Here is an 18,530-nt window from a genome sequence, read left to right on the forward strand (position 1 = left end):
CACCATGGCCCAATTTGCCACGGTGTTCCAACGGGAATTTCAGCACTGGCAGGTGCCTGGGGACAGCCTCAAGACTATTTCACACAGCCCACATCCTTGAAAATCAGCCCCTCAACCCGCAGTTCCATGTGTCTCTCCTGCCCTACCTTAGCCCACTCCCTTTCCACATACCTTTTTCTCTGCAACTTCAACGTTTTCTGCATCAATGGGATGAATACAGGAAATTCCTGCTGTATGTTAAAACAAAATGGCATTGCAGCAGCGCTCCAGAACAGCCAAGCTAAGAAGGATCCATTACAGCTCAGCTCTTGACTCTTTGTACAACTGGAGGAGCACTACAAAGATGTACAATAAGCTCAGAAGCCACATTTCTTGAAATACAAGAAATAGTTCAGGCAGAGCAGAAGCCTCACACCACCCTATGGGCAGCACCCCTCAGTACCTCACCACTGCAGACCTACTCCACAGACTTAATGAGGCAGATGCAAGCAGCAGGCATTTTTCTTTAATAAACCCATTTGGCCATTTTGTGATCGTTAACCCAGTGCTGGTGTTATTTCTGGTCACACTCTCCCTCTCAATCCCAACATACGCCATGCTTTGAAATCAAGCACATTCCCCATTCCCCAGCATCTGCTGTGCGCAAACCACTGCTGCTCACTCTCTGCAGCATCTCAAGATATATTCCCAAGATCTAAAAATAAGCTTGTTACATTATTTGACAGTCAAGAATTAAATGAAATTGGAAGTAGAAATTATTTTCTTGATTACTTAATACAGGCCAGACTTTTATCAAAATATTTTGACATCAGAAGATTTGTGAAAATAAATAGGCAATCAGCAAGTCATTGCTAACAGAATTTTTTTTTTTTCAGGGAAACAAGTATATATTACCTGTCACCACCACCACGTGAAAGTCATGTCTTAAAAGATGATGTGTTAACAGCACTTTATCTAGAGGACAGCCCCCCAGACAGACCAACACCAGAAGCAGCAGTGCCTCACCACACATGGCAGTCACTGCACTGTACCACACATGGGTGAACATTTATTCCTCTGGGAGCTCTTGGGGGTAGACTGGAGCACACATCTGTTCAGTGTGATAAGAACCCTAGCCACAAACCTAACAACAACAACAAAAAACCCTCACATTCATGTTTCCTCCTCTTTTCTCAGCCCAGACACTCTGCACATTGTAATTAGAAGGCACTTGCTTCTCTAACCCCCTGTCAAAATCTGAAAAGAAAGTTTGACAATGTTGTGCCATCTACCACGTCAGTTCTTCAAACTAAATGAGTTTAGGCAAGCTCAGTGCCCTCCTTCCTCCAGACAAGGTATGGGACACCTCCAATCCCAGCCAGATGTCTGTCATAACTGGTTATGCTCATTGTGACAAGCTATTTGTAACTGAGTTAGTGAGTGCCAATGTTAGCGGAGCATGTCTTGTTTTACATCCAGGTAAGCCGTATCTTCTAAGATCTAACTAAGAGGAGTCTTGGGATCTGCAACAAATTAGCTGTTCAGTGTTAGCTAAGAATACGTGGTACCAGTCTGTTACAGCACATGCAGATGATATAATTGCCTCCTGTTAACAAAAAAAAAAAAAAAAGAACATATGAAACAGGTTTATCTACTTCAGGGATAGCATTAGCATCATTTTCCTATGCTTGCCTCCTTCTTCGAGCTAGTTTGCATAACATTTCCTAGAAATACACTCATATGTACTGCTCCATAGCTGTGGCATCACACCAATGAGGCACCGGGGCTGATGGGAGGCAGGGGGAGGAGGGGAGCATCCGCACACATTTGTTAACAACAACACATCCAAGGACGGGCTGTGGCCGAGCCAGGTGAATTGTTCCAAAACAGCAGGACAACTCCCATCAGACTTACACAGCCTAGGTCTGGAAAGATTACATTCGGCACAGAAAACACACACCTCCATTTGGAAAGGCCTTAGTTAGCATCTGGTGTGGTGTGTCAGATTCCATTTGAGATACTGGGCTCCGGAGACCAGCGGGAGAAAACACACTCCAGAGTACATGTGTAACATGAGGAGTTAATCCCACACAGGCATTCATCTTTTCAAAGTATATATTTCTGACAGTTTTGGAAAGCATGCTTACTATTTCCATAATGTTTGAAAACATACAGACACTTTCCCTCAGTGTCACAGCGTATTGAACTTCTGAGGCCCTTTTCGTGACACCATAAACTTCTCCTTGGAAGCACAGTATGATGTCAGAGGATGCAACAGTACAAGAGGTGAAGAGGAAAGCTGTGGGAGCATTCAAATAGCTTTTTCTGGCCTAAAAAAAAAAATTACAAAATAAAAAAAACTGGAGCTTGATCCAAGAACATTTTGTTCATTTGCTATACAGGGGTGCCTTTTGTATGAGCACAGACTGTTTTGTGGACTCTGGTCCTCTGTAGTCACCATGAAACAGAAAATAGACAATGAAGCTAGTGATGTGTTATCATCTAAGACTTCTGTGAATGCTATTTCTGTCTTATGTTCACTGTGACTGCTGGTCAAACGTTCATCCACTACGACTCAATAAAAATGCAGAGTTTTAAATACTTATCATGGATATTTATAGGCTATTTTCTTCTCTTATCTTGTCTGATCAGTTGGCACAGTAACGCTCACTGGCGTCCAGGTTTGAGTGAATCTTCTAAAATAAATAGCTGTGCTTTGGTTCTTTGGTTTCTCTCGCATTCATCGGGGTTAACGATATTTGTATTTTTAATAAATGCATACACTTTGATATCATCCAGGTAAGCCAAACAAGTTTCACGCAAGCATCACTGAACTGCTGTAGCCATTACCTGCAGACTTGACTCACACTACAGTTCCAGCAGAGATTTAATGAACAAGTTAAATTTGATGCAAGCTTTCTGAAGTTTTGTACTCCGATCAGCAAAATAAGTGTACTAGATAACTGAGTGTTAAGCTGGTATTTATCTCTAATTCCTCAGATGAAAGAACGAGATTTCACAAGAACTGTCTTTATATTTGTTACCGCACACTGAAAAGACAGCACTGATTGAAACATGAAGACGTTGACAAGCACCAGGCTGTTTACACACATTCGGCCCCTGAGAAACATCTCCATGGAACGACCACATCTACGGTCAGGACGGGGCATTGGCTCTAAGGCTAAAAATGGTGCCCAGCCCTTGAAGTAGCCCTACCAACACCCTCTGGAGTGTCATATTTGGGTTCAGACCCAAGCTGACAAGGCTCAAAGCTCACAGCCCCTCAACTACTGCTTTCTACTTATTTCAAGCATCTCTACCTGTGAAGTTAAAGATATGTCTTAAAAACACAGCAGGCTGTTTATCTCCATCCTTGCATCAAACAGATCAGCCCTCTTTAGATTTCCAGCAAAGTATTAGTCTGCAGTTGGCATGTAGCTGCTATCCCAAATGACTACAATTAGAGAAAGTTGGGCAGGTCTCTGAGCACGAGCTATCACGCAACCTTAGGAGCTGATGCCATTATTTTTACTAAGCTTAAACATGTAGGTGCAAAAACTCACTGAAAATAAGCAAGAGTACTGGAGTGCTCTGTATATTTGAGATATCTTACACTTGGTTGAAAATCCCAAGGAGGGCACGGCAGTTCAGCACAACAGGTTTAGCATCCACCTCCCACTGTTACATTGGCATTTACACCTACACAGACACAAACACTTGCGATTAAAAAATTAAATGTAAATGAAAGAAAGCAAACATCTCAGGAAGAATACGAGGACTTCAGCAAGTAGAATGTGCCTTCGTATGCCAAAGGAAGAAAAGCAGCGAATAGATGGCTTTCTTGCTTTGTCTTCATACTGCTCTCAATACTCACATTGCTTCATATTTTAGGTTAATATTTTTATCCAAACCGAGTGGTTAAAAATAGAGACAGACAGAGGATTGTATTTCATTCTATAATCAGGCAGACACAATGAGGTGAGTTCTCAGCATGGTACAAAGGAAAATAAAGCATCTGTAGCTCCATTAGTGATATTTCCTATCCATGTGGGAATAACTTTTACTCTGATATATGCAATAGAAATGAAAATTTTAAAAACCCTCAAAACCCACTAAAACATCCGGGGTTTACCATGATATTAATGAAACAAAATACCACAAGGCCTTCTTTCAGAACAAGACTTCACTCTTCCTAAACTTCAAGTACATGTTAATTTGCTCGGTGCCTTGAAGAAGGAAGAAGCGGGCACCTTATTTCAACGCTAGAAGTAACAATGGGCTTCCTCTTTTTAAACGCTTTGGATATAAAGCTGTCATAAAATCAGCTTTAATCAGAGTTCAGCATCCCAACTGAAGCATCACTGGATGAATGCTGGCTCCACCAACACCCACAGTGAGCATGGGCCATGGGGATGACAACTCACTACCCAAGACCCAGTAATGTGACTTCAAGATAATCAGACACAAAGCAAAAGCAACTGAACTCTAGGAGAGACAGAAGGCTCTGCAAACAAGGAACAACCCAGAGGCCAATTTGCTGGGGTTCCCATGGCAGGCAAAGAGCAGCCTGTCTACAAACAACACTAAGAGCATTTGTGCCCAGAGGTTTGCTCATGACTGAAATGCTGTCAGGTGAACGGGTCAGAAAGGATCGTTTTCGCACAAAGCACTTAAGACTAAGTTACACTGCAGTAATTAAATACTTGGAGTCTCAGATCCAAACATAGGAGCACGTGCTTGCATGATCTAGTGCAAGAGAGCTGGTACACAAAGAGCCATACAGAAATGACCACCCTAGTCACCCATACTCTATTTAAACACTGCTATGGAACTAGAAAGAAGAACTCATGAAAAGGTCTACCAAGTCCCATCAGGGTCTCCACTCCAATGTTTGGTCAGTGCTTTGGTAGCCGGGCACCATACCTGCTTTCCATAATGGATGTGTTCTTAAACAGCTTGTGCTTTATGGATGAGATCAGAACGATGGCCAACTCATTATTGCCAAAACAAAAACAACAACAACAAAAAAAACCACAAAGCAGGTGCCAAAAATAACATGAGGTCTGTTATGCTCAACGCAAGCAGCAGGAACCCACAGCCCAAAGAGCCAGGACAGAGGGTGACAGCAGCAGCCAGGCAGGGCGTGTGTGCAGGACAAGGCCCGATGATTCGGCTTTTCCAACACTCTGCTCTATTTACAGCAAAGCACAAGAACCTCTCACGTCCCTTCCTCTCCCCTCTTCAGAACGATTCACAGCCATTACCATGGTGACTGTCTGGTGGCCCAACAAACGCAACACCCGCTGACAGCAAGAGCTGGTACTCTGTGCTGCAAAGGAAAAACACCACAACCAGGCAGCACACTGCTGCACAGTAGCTGGTCAGGAGAGAGAGATTCCTCCTAACCCCCTTGCTATTTGGTATTGGGTTATAGCTTCCACAGCAGCAGACTCAGACCCTGCCTGAGGATGTCCCTTAAGCATGGGCTTATGGGCACTAACTCAAATCCAGCAGACTTCAATGAGCAGTTTCCCTGTGCAAGAGCTGTGCTCCCAAACTGCAGCATTCCAGGTCACAGGGCCTTGCTCATCACCTATAAGCAGCAGTGCTTCTCTTAACAGCCCCAATTCCCCACTCCAAGTTGTCTTGGCCCAAAATGGTGTAAATGCAGATGCAAAATTTAACCAGCCTTGGACAAAAAGAGTCCAAACGTGCTCTAGACAAGACACCAGATTTCCAGGGAGTTGCCCCTGCTCAGATAAACAGACAGACCCATGCACACTCTCCTTGAGTTGGCAGGTAACCCCCATCAAAAAGGTATTTGAAACTGGAGCAGCCTGGAGTGCAATCTGAGCATCTACCACAGGCTTTGAGCAGACCTCGAGGGTCAGACAGTGCCCACAGCTGGGCCAAGCCTTCCAAAGAACCCAACACTGCCAACAATTCCAGCCTGTTGTGGAAATCATGGAAGTGCTGCTGAACACTGACACTGCCGAGCTGCAGACAGACATAAATGGTACCTGACAGCCTTTTACAAAAGCTGCTCTGGTCCAGAAGTACTTTTCCAGTTGTGATGGAGGATTCTTTTGGAGAAATAAAGCAGCATATGGAAAACCCCCAGCACTGCATGTTCTCATAATTTTTGGAACACTGTAAATATTTGAGTCAGTAGATCTTAATCCATAAACACAGCTGGACTCAAGAAACAATGATGGTAACTTATAATAATTTAAACAATTGTGTAACAAAACAAACCAATGATAATCACTTTGGTTTTTTTAAGTACAATAGGCGCAACCTTTTCACAAAGTTAACATGATGGTACATGCAATTACATAAAAATAAACGTACATATGCTAAGACAAATTATTCTCAGCTTTTAAAGAACATTGTAGAGGGATGACTGCGGAGGAAAAAAAGCTGTATGGTGCACAGCCAGCAATTCATATAATGTACAGAGCTGGAATGGTAACTGCCAGCCAAAGGACATCCCTTTTCCCTTCTATCCTCTTCCAGAACATATTAGTTTAATTGCTTTATGACCAGGAACATCATTCCCCCAAGTTCACCCTCAATGTAAGCCCTTATGCACACAGTTTACATACAGAGAACTGGTGGCCGATCTCTGCTGTGATTAAGGAGAAGAACATTTATCCAAACTACATAAGAACAGACCTGGGCAGTCAACTCACATTTTAAATAAATTAAGGGGAGCTTAAGTTCTTTCCTGAAAGTTCAAATAAGTTCAATTCCATCTTATTTCCATTGCCTCTTTGCATTTTCATGAGAGATTGCATTCAGCAACATAACCTAGAAACAGAAGTAAACAATGTGCTTCAAACCCACTCCAACTGTCCTAAGCTGGGTGCTATCCTGAAGTTTTTACCAGGTCAAAAGAGATGTAAAGTAGGTCCAAGTAACACCAAAGCGCGCAGCCAAATCAAAGCCTATGCAAAGGCAACAATTTAAGTATTTTGTATAAACAATTTTGTATAATCAGAATACTGAAAATACTGACTATGGCTCTAGTCTGTTATTTCACTAATGCTGTCATGAAAACTCCAGATTTCATATTTTACATTTTAATATCAAAAAGATAGCAAGAGTCACACCCAGCTCCTAGAGTCTCCAGAATTCAAGCAAAAACTGGGAATGAGGAAGAATAAAGCCATTTAGTGGAGCACTGTAGAAGTCTGTCATTCCATAACTGCAATGTTTGTACTATCCGAGCTCAGTCCCCTTGCATGCACCCACAGAATCACAGAATCACCCGGGTTGGAAGGGACCCCAAGGATCATGTAGTTCCAACCCCCCTGCCTAGCAGGGCCACCAAACATACACATTCAGATCAGGTTGCCCAGGACCCGGTCCAACCTGGCCTTAAACACGTCCAAGGACGGGGCATCCACAACCTCCCTGGGCAGCCTGTTCCAGGGCCTAACCACTCTCCTAGTAAAGAACTTCCCCCTAACATCCAACCTAAATCTTCCCTCCTTCAACTTAAAACCATTTCCCCTAGTCCTGCTGTTATCAGCCCTTTTGAAGAGTTTACTCCCCTCCTGGGTGTAGGTTCCCTTCAGGTATTGATAGGCTGCAATGAGGTCACCCCGCAGCCTTCTCTTCTCCAGGCTGAACAAGCTCAACTCCCTCAGCCTGTCCTCATAGGGGAGGTGCTCCAGCCCCCCGATCATCTTAGTAACCCCTCAGGATCACAGGGGATAAACCTGCAAGCAGGTAACACACGAGCTATAAGCCCAACTCCCAGCTCGTGCTGAAGGCAGTACCATAAAATGAGAAAGCTGCCATCTGAACTAACCTTGTTCTAACATTCCTAGTTCAAAAAGTAGCACACACGCAAAACAGCATCTTTTCCAGCCCTCTCCTTTGCACTGAGAAACAGATGAGCCACATTAACTGGAACTTTCAAAAAAAATCAAGTATGGAAAACATCAGCCCTGCAGTGCAGGTCTGGCAGAGTTATAATCAACTAAAATCAGGTTCCTATAATAGGAACTGACAGGGAAATTCTAACAACTTGTGCTGCTTATAAACTCTAACATCAGCCGGGAAAGGGATGAAGCCACAGAGCTGAAATCCCATTCTGGACTGAAACTTCCCCAAGTTTTCAGGGAACTTTGATTAAGGAGTTCAGCGTGGTCCAGGTGTAAGTGCAAGCCTTTCAGAAATAATGAGAAGGTCTAAGAACAGCTAAAGGCTCAAAGGAACTCTTCATTCAGAGTACAATGACTTTTTCAATAAAGAAAACCGCAGCAGAGGACGGTAATTCCAGTTCCTGACACATGACCTCTACAGTCAGTATGCTGCACTTCACACTTGAAATATTGCCTCTGCTCCATTTGAAAATATAAGAGTATACTTTAAAAAAGGGAATAATAAATCTAGGACAATGACCACATTAATCCAGACCCCATTTGGCAGGGTCTGCCAAACAAGCATTAACAGCCATTTATGCAAGTTCCTAAATGGGAGATCATTCATTGACTTGCAAATGATGTCACCCTCTGAAAGATGGAATATTTCTTTCCTTTTGTGGCTTTGCCACCCTATTTCTGCAAGGCTGCCAGGCAGGTAAACAGAATTCCACTTAATCTGTCTGCAGCTTAAAAAAAAAACCAACAACCTACAGCTTGTCCACTGAGGCCAAAGCTTTCAGAGATGAGTGCCGAACATTGGCCAACTAAATCCAAATTTAGGAACATAAACAAGTACCTGTTTTGTTTGTTTTTTTTGTTTGTTTTTTAAAGGCTTTAAATAAGTATCTTATGCTCCCCAGTGATTCTATCCCATGTTGTTTTTCAGTAAAGACCTCAAGGTGGGAGGTTGAGAAAGAAGGGGGACATTGTGCTATCTGGATTTGTTGTCTCCCAGTGTCTTCCAAGCTCCAGTTTACTTGCATGCCAGGACTGGCTGGAGAACAATAATCCTGCTCCACTAAATCCTTCATTACACATCATTGCTACAGCACAAGAACAGTTTTGCAAGAAATTTAGAGGGAGGTGAGAGAGCGACTGACACGGCTGAGAACAGACTCCAGTCTGCTTTAAAGCAGCTCCACCTTACCCATCTTCCCAAACCAACAGCTCTGCCATTGGGCTGCCCCAAAACTAAAGAGTCTTCCTAATGAGGATTTCAGGAAAAAAAAAATACATATTACTTTAGCTGCCTTAAACGTTTTCAACGAATGGGAGACTTCAAAACAGTAAACAAACTTTTTAATCAAACCATTCTTGGTTATCTCTATTTATAGCACTCAAGTAGTTTTCCTAGTAGATAAGCTTGCAAATGCAATCTGGAATCTGACAGCATAACAGCACAGCTCCAGAGCTACCACCATTAACAAGAAGTCAGATGAGGGAACATTTTCTCATCATTTTCTTCACAACAGATCTGTGGCGAGGGCTCAAGGGAAAAGAAAGGAAGTTTCTTGAACTCTGGGAGTAGGAATGTTAGAAGTACTCGCCCTACTCCCACTGGGGTCAGCAACAGGAGAGTAGGCCAAAACTTCCAAAGAAAATGTGTCTTAAATATATCAGTTGTAGAAGTCAAGAGACAAGTAAGAAAAGATGTCTTGTCAATGCTGGCTGTCCCTAAGTCCTGGCAGAAACCACTTCTCTATGACCCACCTGCATCCTACAGCACCACATCAGCTTCCCTCCCACTTGAGAAACCTTCAAGTGTGTGGGTAAAACACCTTCAATACGAGGGCATACACACCTGTGTGCCTCATCTACAGCAGGATCCCAAAGCAAAATACCCCCCAGCTTCAGATAATTGGAAGATATTAAGTGGGGTTAATGCAGATCTTGGAGCATCTTCTCCCTCCATCACAAATTACCATTTTTCTAAATCAGTGCTGTGAGCAGGATCTTGTAGGCACCAGCCATCTTCATGTGGAGAGGCCCAGAGCAATGAGATGTCGCTACCTATTTCAGTGGGATCAGGTTTAATACAAGACTAAAATTCAAGGAAGAGCTCATTGGGCTGCAGGATTGAGCCCTGTCAAGCCATTTTTCCTCACTTTTTGTAGCTTAAGTGTTTAAGTTGACTCAACTCAGAGCCATTACAAACTGCACCAAACAGTTCCAGCTGAACATAAATTTTGGATTCCTGTTTTTCAATTCTTGCATTTGTCCCAATTTAGTTTTCCCTCACTGCTATTTTTGTAAATTATTTGCATCAGAAATAATGACTCACAAAAAAATGAATAAATAGCTGCTTATGTTACAGTGCAAATCTCTCCATATTTTCAATCTGCTCAATGACTGATTGTTGGGTTTTTCCAGTTGGGTGTTTCTACACAGTGCCCCAGCATGCAAGGCAAAGCACGACTGGGCAGATTTGCGTTTTACACTCAAATAACACAACATGAAACAAGCAAGGTTGTTCAAAATTAGTGAAAGAACATCAAACAACTGGGGACAAGACCAGATTACACATTCTCAAGGAACTTAGATTGGAAGAGACCATTAAAAATAAAGCAAGCATCAGTGAGTAGAGATAAAGGGTTGGGAATCTGAAAGCGAGTTCATTTCAGCTAAAGTTCACTCCACACTCCGCATATTTGCTGTATTCTTTCAGGTTATTCTTGAAATTCCCACAATCTTTGTGCAACAATTTCTTCATATTTCTATGCTTAAATAGGTCACTAAAGGCAATGGGCACAGTGATAAGTGCCTCCATACCCTCCTGATCCTTCTCACCTCTGTTTAGCCAAACCTTAGTCTCAAGCATAGCTTGTCTCATGCAAGACTTAAAAAGATGAAAGTTGTCCACATATTTAGAGCTCCTTTGTACTGTACATTCTGAATGCATGCACACAAAACATTCTGACCCTAAAGTAGACTTCAGGCCTATACTAAGAGGATAATTCAAAATGAGGAACAGGCAAACCAAACCCCAGGCAGAGGTTCCTTCATCTCCTTCCCTGGGGACCGTGTTCACTTGACTAGCTTGTTCTGTTCTCTTCCAGTTGAAGTGGCACCAGCTGGCTGGGTGCAGCCCCCTCTCTCTACTAATGATTATTCCAAAATGGTTTACAGATTTTTATGGAAGTCTAGGGGAGATGAAAACTAAATATTAGCAAAGGAAAAAATGAAAATACATTTTGAGCTGAATTCTGAAAAGTCAATGAGAACAAAATATGGAAAAGTTGTTCCAGATAGCAGGAATTTACTTGAGGAATTTCATTTAATCACATTCTTAGCAAGATGTTTTGATTTGGATGACATACATCAACTGCATACTTAAATTAACAGTCCTTCCTACTGAAGCAATTGCAGAAGTCCCAGGAGTAGGAAAGGGTCTCAGTGCTTTCAAGCGCAAGTCCAGCATGCATGGAGCTGAGAGTCTTTTTGTTGTTTCTCAAGGGAAAGCAGTGATTCAAGCCATGCTACAACCATGTGCCCATTCTGACAGCAGTCTGCAGAAGGCTATCTGCCCACCTGAGTCCCCAGTCCTCTGGGCACAAAGCTACCAAAGCAACCTCCCAGACCCATCCCTGCCCTATGAGGCAGAACAGTTGAGTTGAAACAAGTGTGACGGAACAAGAGAGCAGAATCCCAGGAAAGTGAGAGTCCCAGCTCCTACAGCCTGATTCCAGGCCACGGGGACATCTGCCACAAGGTAATTCCCCAAATCAGTGCCCCAGAGGATTATCACTAGGACAGCCAAAGCCACTCAGCTGTCATCAGGTAGATCGCAGAATGGTTTGGAAGAGGCCTTAAATGCTGCTTCTTTTCAGCCCCCTCCCAGTTGCCTAAGCTGCAACCCTATGAGACAAATGATGTTCCAGAAATCCTACCTGCCCTGACTTTATTCTTAAAACCCTGTGAGGGGAGCACAGATGAAGAGCTTTAACACAGGAACAGGTCACTGTCAGGATTACAGCACTGACATGCTACATTTCTAATAGATTTAGATATAATAGAAGGCCATAACAGAGCTCAAATACAACACCAGAAGTAGATTTCTGTACAGGGGTTTATTAGGAGTTGAAACACAGTTTACACCTGAAGTGCACATCAATGTTTTTAAGAGAATTGAGGAGAATTTCAGCCACCTCCAAAACACTGCAAATGCAAACTATCTTCTTGCACAGCTTCCTCCTGCAGCTGTACTCTGAAGGGAGATATACATACACATACAGGTATGTATAGTAGTTATTAGAATAACTGCAATAAAGCCTTTTGTTTGGCGACTGTCTATTTCTAAGAAGTGAAGTATGATGAGATTTAGCTTGCCAGCTGTGCATTTCACTTTCCCATATCCCCAAACAGAGATTTAAAATAGCCTGTTTATCAGATGTGTATCTAACTCGTATTCCACTGTGAGGTCTAAAAAAGGAATTTCCATTCTTACAAATGTTCCCCTTGTGAGGCATTACCGTCTGTTCTGATCATTGTAAAGGGTTCCTCTTTCCTTCTAAGTCCAAAATCCGCTGAAGCATTTCTTTAATGACTACAAAAAAGGCCAGAGGCTTTCTTGCCTTAATTTATACACAAATATATCACCAATTAAAAGGTAACTGTGAAGAATAGAGCTGATAATGGAATGCCTTCTGCAACCTCAACTAGAGCATCACTGCCATGACATTATAATAATTAGTTAATCTATTCTCTAATTTGTCTCAATTTGCACTAGCAGAATAGAAGCTGCTGTCATCTTGATTTCTCACTGAACACAGCGGTAGGAAAAGGAACAGAATTTTTCCACCTCCCACCCATTCTGTGCATAAGCTTTTCCCTCTTCTTTCCATCAACACTGTAAATCTGGAATATAGCTCCATTAAAGCAAATGGAGTTATATTCCAGGTTCAATAATGAAAGCAGAATTTGGCTCAGTACCACTAAAATACACCCAACTCATGCATTCAGAAACACCTTATCACTGCAGCCAGCCTGCTGCTTGCGTCCTTGCTCCACTGCCAGGCTTCAGTCAGTGAACAGGATGCAGCAAATGTCTGCTGTTGAACACAGACTTTTCTGTTCCTCTCCAGCTCACCACAACCCCAACCTGCAAAGGGCTCATGAGAAGCCCACCATGGCCCCCCTGGTTATACTTCCCATTCAAAATAGGAAAAAAAGGCAAATCCTCCTTCTGGCTGCTCAGGTGGAAGAGAACACCCATTGCCTGGAAAGACAAAGGGAAAAAGAAAAGTTCAAGGTAGAAATGTGTACCTCAGCAAGGCTCTCGTATGACTTAGATGCACGTTTCTTTCTACCCGCTGTCAGCTATTCTGCTGCCACATCTTTGTGGCCAGATATCATATGACTAATTGAGAACCATTAACAGACATTTTAGAATCTGCATGCTGAAAGGTGGGAGCTAAATCTTTATCAGTATACTTTCCAATTAGTTCAAGACTTACATTTCTTGTCTTTTCAAAAACTATTTATCTGCATACAGCACACTTGATACACCTTATTTCCCAAATGAAGCTCCATTTTGATTGCTCGCATGAGCTGAAAGTCACCATTACCAAAAAAATAAAACCACAAGTACAAAGTGTGCAACTCTGAGCAAGCATTTGCCAAAAAGTTATCCTTTGGCACTTCTTAAAATAAACATAAGGGCATGAAATGACCCTTAAATTGTTTCTTGACACTTACTAAATCTACAGAAATGAGGGAGATTCTCTGGAAAGAGCTGCAGAATCTCAGTATTCACAGTGTATTTTTAACATATTCTAAGAATATTTTGTATACTAAAACATGCAGTAAAACTGCAGGGATTTCATCTGGTTGCGAAAGCCCAGGGCCCATATTAAATGGTAGTAAGGAGGAGGCGGCTGGCTTGAAGCAAGAAACAACCACTGGAAGCTAATCAAAGCACCAAGAGGATAACACACTTCCACTACCCCCATCCTCTACTCGCTCTATAAACCAGTACTTGGTTATTGATGGACAAATTCCTTTTCCCAGCCACCTTTCTCTGCTCCCAAGACACAAAGAATATGGGAGAAGTGACAACAGGCTGAGCCGCAGACTGCACAGGCAGATTGGAACAGCACACCAGGATGAGCCTCAGCCAGTCAGGGCTTCCCATTTTCAGTGGGTGACCTCCATACCCAAATGAAAGGTGGGGGGCAGAAATGCCACAGGAATGGGGCATGCAGAGAACAGCATAAGGAAAACAGCGCAGATGCTGTCTGGAGGGAATCCCTAGAGACCCTCTGCATCTGTAGGGTGCAGAAGCTGGGCTTTATGCACAGACAGTAATGTAGCAGAGGATTTGCTGAAGACTTTAGCTCAGTGTGAGCAGTCTGCCTCAAAGAGATGTTATGGGAAAAGGAAGAAAAGAGCTCACTGTCCCACTCCAAATGCAAAGAGCATTTTCCCCATATTGCATATGAAATGCAAGACAGCAAATATCACAGGGCAAGCATAACCCATAGCTCCATATGGTTGCAGAGCTGCACCCATTTGCCCCACCATTTAATTTGTTCTCAGTACCACGCAAGCTGTTTGAGAGAGAGGTATAAAAGGGCATCTTGTAATAGAGGTGTGATGGTGTAAAAACATCACAGTCCTCCACACAAGACAGATGGAAACTGGATCCAGTAGATGCAGGTGACTGCAAGTATTTACTTCCCTTCACAAAGCACCAGCACAGACTTAACTAGATAGGCTTAGCATCACATCTAAATCAAAGAGACAGTAGTGCAAGCCTGAAGGATGAGCAGACAAGGACAGAGTAGAACACAAGGAGAATTTGAAAGAGGCTGCATTTCCTGGACCAATTCTGGAAAACTAAGGAGCACAATTAGTTACTTTCAAGATATTAAGTTAAGAAACCAGCACTGTGAAGACTGAGGCAAAGTCAGAAGAAGGGTGAGACACCATTCACTGACTATACAATTCTTAACAATAAGAAGTGAAGAGCTGCCAACACATTTCTGCCTATTTCTCACTCGCAGACATTCCCTGCAAAGCTCACACAAACAAAGCTTTCAGAGCTCGGAGCAGCAGCCTGCTTTGTCATACGTTCCTGAATAAATCAAGAAATTGCTCCGCTCTCATTTTTCTGATGGGAAAAGTGCTGACCAGAGATGTGCACATTTAGTAACAGTGCTCAATTCAATGTGTGGCAGCCAGAAGTTCATGGTCCTCCCCAGCCTGACTTCTCCTTGGGCAATTCCTTTAGGGAACTCCAGCAGCTCCCCATACAAGTTTCCATGGATCTTCCCCTGGAGCCTCTCTCCCCCATGTACTACATTGTCATTTCATTGAAAGATGCTTGAGTAGGTCACTGCAATAGGTTAACAGCAATAAAAGTGAACAAGTGAAACACTGATTTACATTACATACTGCCCTAGCTTCCAGCCCTATCACTGGGGCAGAGAGGAAGTGAATGCTTTAAGCAGAAGGACAGAAGTTTCACACCTATTTTCATTCCACGTAGCAGGCTCCGTAACAGGCAGGATGACAGAATCCCACCCCAACGACCTGCCTTAGTGCTGCCATGAGAATCTCATGACCTGCACTGCCTGTTATGGCGGCATCAGTAGCGCATAAAGCCATCGAGCTAAAGCAGAGAATGTTTTGATTGTTAATTCAAGATGCTCTCAGAGCTCTGTGGTGACCCAGCTGGCCATCCCTGCTCTTGTTTGTCCGAGCAGAACGCTCCACAGATCGCAGTGGTTATGAGTAAGCAAGCAAGCATGTGTGCATTTTTGTTGACAGCATCTTCCCAGAAACGATCACAGCACCCGACTGGTACTCACGAGGTCTCACCCTCTTCAGATTTTTTTCTCCAATACATTATATGTATGTATTTATAAACCTCATTTCAGATGAAAGCAGCTCCTTTTCCCTCAGCCTCTGATATCTTCCTGTAGACAAAGACGCACAGACGCTACCGCTGAGCACGGGGGCACTTGCACATATTTAAGGATTGCAAACAGTGTTCTCCTTAGCCAAACATTTCCACCCATGGGGTGATGTGTTTACATTCCCTGCGGTACGCGATCAGCAGTTACTTGGGATATACTGTACCTCCAGTGTTTCCAACCTAGCATGCCACATGCTGGGAATCAGGTAGCCTCAGCTGTTTGGCTTCTGAGAAACCAGCTCCAGATGTGAAAGCGTGTTATCTTCCCTTTTTAGAGATGACTCCAGCCCATGATTCCCTTTTTTCCCTTACCCAGAAATCTGAACACTAAAGTTAGCAAATAGTCAGAAAATAGTCAGAAATTACATAGCATACAAAATATGAAGTGCATTCAGATAAATCAGGAAAAAAATTACCAAAAAACCCTACAAAATCTGTACTTCTCCAGAAAGACCAAGGCCTATTTTCCAGAGCGTGGAGATGGACCAACACATTCCATCACCATGTCTAAAGATGGAAACACGTAACTTCAGATTTTTCACCACTGCAGCCACTGTATGTTTAAGCACTCAGTGAGACATAGCTGGAGGTGTTCTGGCTGTAGGCTATGGGAGATCCAACACGAGCCATTACAGGAGCATCATCCTTTGCTAGCAAGTAATTCTCTCCCACAGTAATGGTGTTTCCATCCATTGTACTTCTATGCAGTTCACAGTCATTGTGTCCCAAGTACTTCCCCACGCAGGGGGTGACATTCTCCACATGTGGGAAACCACAGACAGACTCAGATATTGAGTAATGCCACAGAACTGCATTCAGTTGTGCTTTAGTTCCTAGGTAAAACTGACACAGACCCCAGATGATTTGCCCAAACATACAGAGCTCATCTATCATTCTTCCCCGCTCACTTCTGAAGCACATTTGTGAGCAAGGCCATCGTTTTGCAATGTCAGCCATACAGCTCTACACGTGGCAGACTGCAGAACAAGCCACGCTGAAGGACAGGGAGCACAGGGGTTTACTTGGCCTTGTCTCCATCACCTCCAGCAGGTCTCACGCATTCAGCTCAAAAGATCCCTGCCTCCTTACCAAATGCAAAAGAGCTCAAGTACTTCTGAAGACTAATGACCCTTATTACCTCGTCTAGATGTACCTGAAGGGCCAGCACCATCACTCCTGACACAGATCTCACAGCACTTTGTACTTCTTAGTTAATCGCTTATTGGAGACTTACACATTTGATGCTTAAGATCACTGCTCAGCCACAAGCTGGAGTGTGCTGCCTGCCATCCACCTAAACCGTTAAGAAATGCCAGTGCTTTCAGCCAAGTGAGCTGGCAGCAAGTACAAGAGAGGATTTGGAAGGAGAAATTGATCCATCGGGGAAGACAGGAGGCTGGACCACCCCTCGCAATTGTTGCTAAACATTCAGGGATCCTTAGAAGGCAGCTCAGTCACTGCCATGCTAAGGGACAGCACAGCTACACTCCGGTCAGAACTAATTAGGCAGAGAGGAGTTACTGCTGCTTCTGTACAAGACAGGAGTGGAAGCAATAGATCAAACCCCAATCTTGGACTCCTGTTGCAATTGCAAGCCTATCAAGAGGAGCTGCTGGCAAGTCCAGCATCTGAGGGACGCAGGAATGTTCCTGAATGACCCCAGCGTAGGCATCCCAACAGCTTCTCTGAAATTTCACAAGCAAGGGGATGTCCTGGATAACGGATGGGAGCCCAGCAGATCCCCCAGATGAGGGAGTTTCCTCTGTGCACAAGTCCCCAAGTTATTTCAGCAGCATCTGGCAGTGATGCTCTTGTTAAGGCTGCAGATCTATTTATAAAGCCTGATTGTTCGTTCAGGGACAGCTCTCGGCATACGAGGCCTCAGGAGAGCTGGAATGATCTGGTTAACAAAACATCCAGCAAGCTGGGAAATCAAGTCTGCTTTTGATTTATAATGCAGCAAACTAAAATTATGATTTGCCAGACTCATTTTGGCACACTCATAATTCAGCTACAGTTCTGATTATTTAAAAAAATAATAATTAGAAACCCAGCAAGTTTAATTACCATAATTATGGAAATAGTCACTGAGTGAAAAGGACTCAAAAATAATGAGGCAAACTCACACAGCTCAAACTCCACCAATTAACAGGATGTTAGGCTTGTGAGGCAAGCCTTAGCAATGCTGGCACTGTTGCAGCAGAAGGGACAACCCACCTCGTGCCTAGGTTATACTGCAAACCTATTGCACCCTCTTGTGCTGAGGTGTCAGCATTACTTTGGTTTGGCTGCCTCAAAATTAATCACTCTGCAGCACCTGACCTTCCAATCAGCTCTCCTGCTGCAGGGTACAGCCACGCATGCAGCATCACAGCACACAGACATTGAGGGCTTTTCTCAGCACCCAAGTGATTAACTGATTTTCCGGGCAGGACTGAGTGTCACTGACTTCCAGGCTTCCGTGGATCCCCTGGATCTTCCTCATGTGAGCTTCCACTTCTGTTGAACTCAAATAGTATTGGAAGCTTTGTAAGGATATAGCATCCCATAGATCTGCCTGGGCAAGGAGAGCTCAAGTGAGCCTTCTGTAGGATACCCAGAAGGAAAAATAAAGCTAGGCATCAATAAACAACTATTTACCTTCAAAAATTCTTGTATTTCTAGGGCATCCACACAGTGGTACCACCAGCTGCACAGGTGCT

This window comes from Lagopus leucura, unplaced genomic scaffold (genome assembly GCF_019238085.1).
Source record: "Lagopus leucura isolate 7727_CA_CO unplaced genomic scaffold, USGS_WTPT01 Super-Scaffold_100022, whole genome shotgun sequence".
In the NCBI taxonomy this organism is placed as follows: domain Eukaryota; kingdom Metazoa; phylum Chordata; class Aves; order Galliformes; family Phasianidae; genus Lagopus; species Lagopus leucura.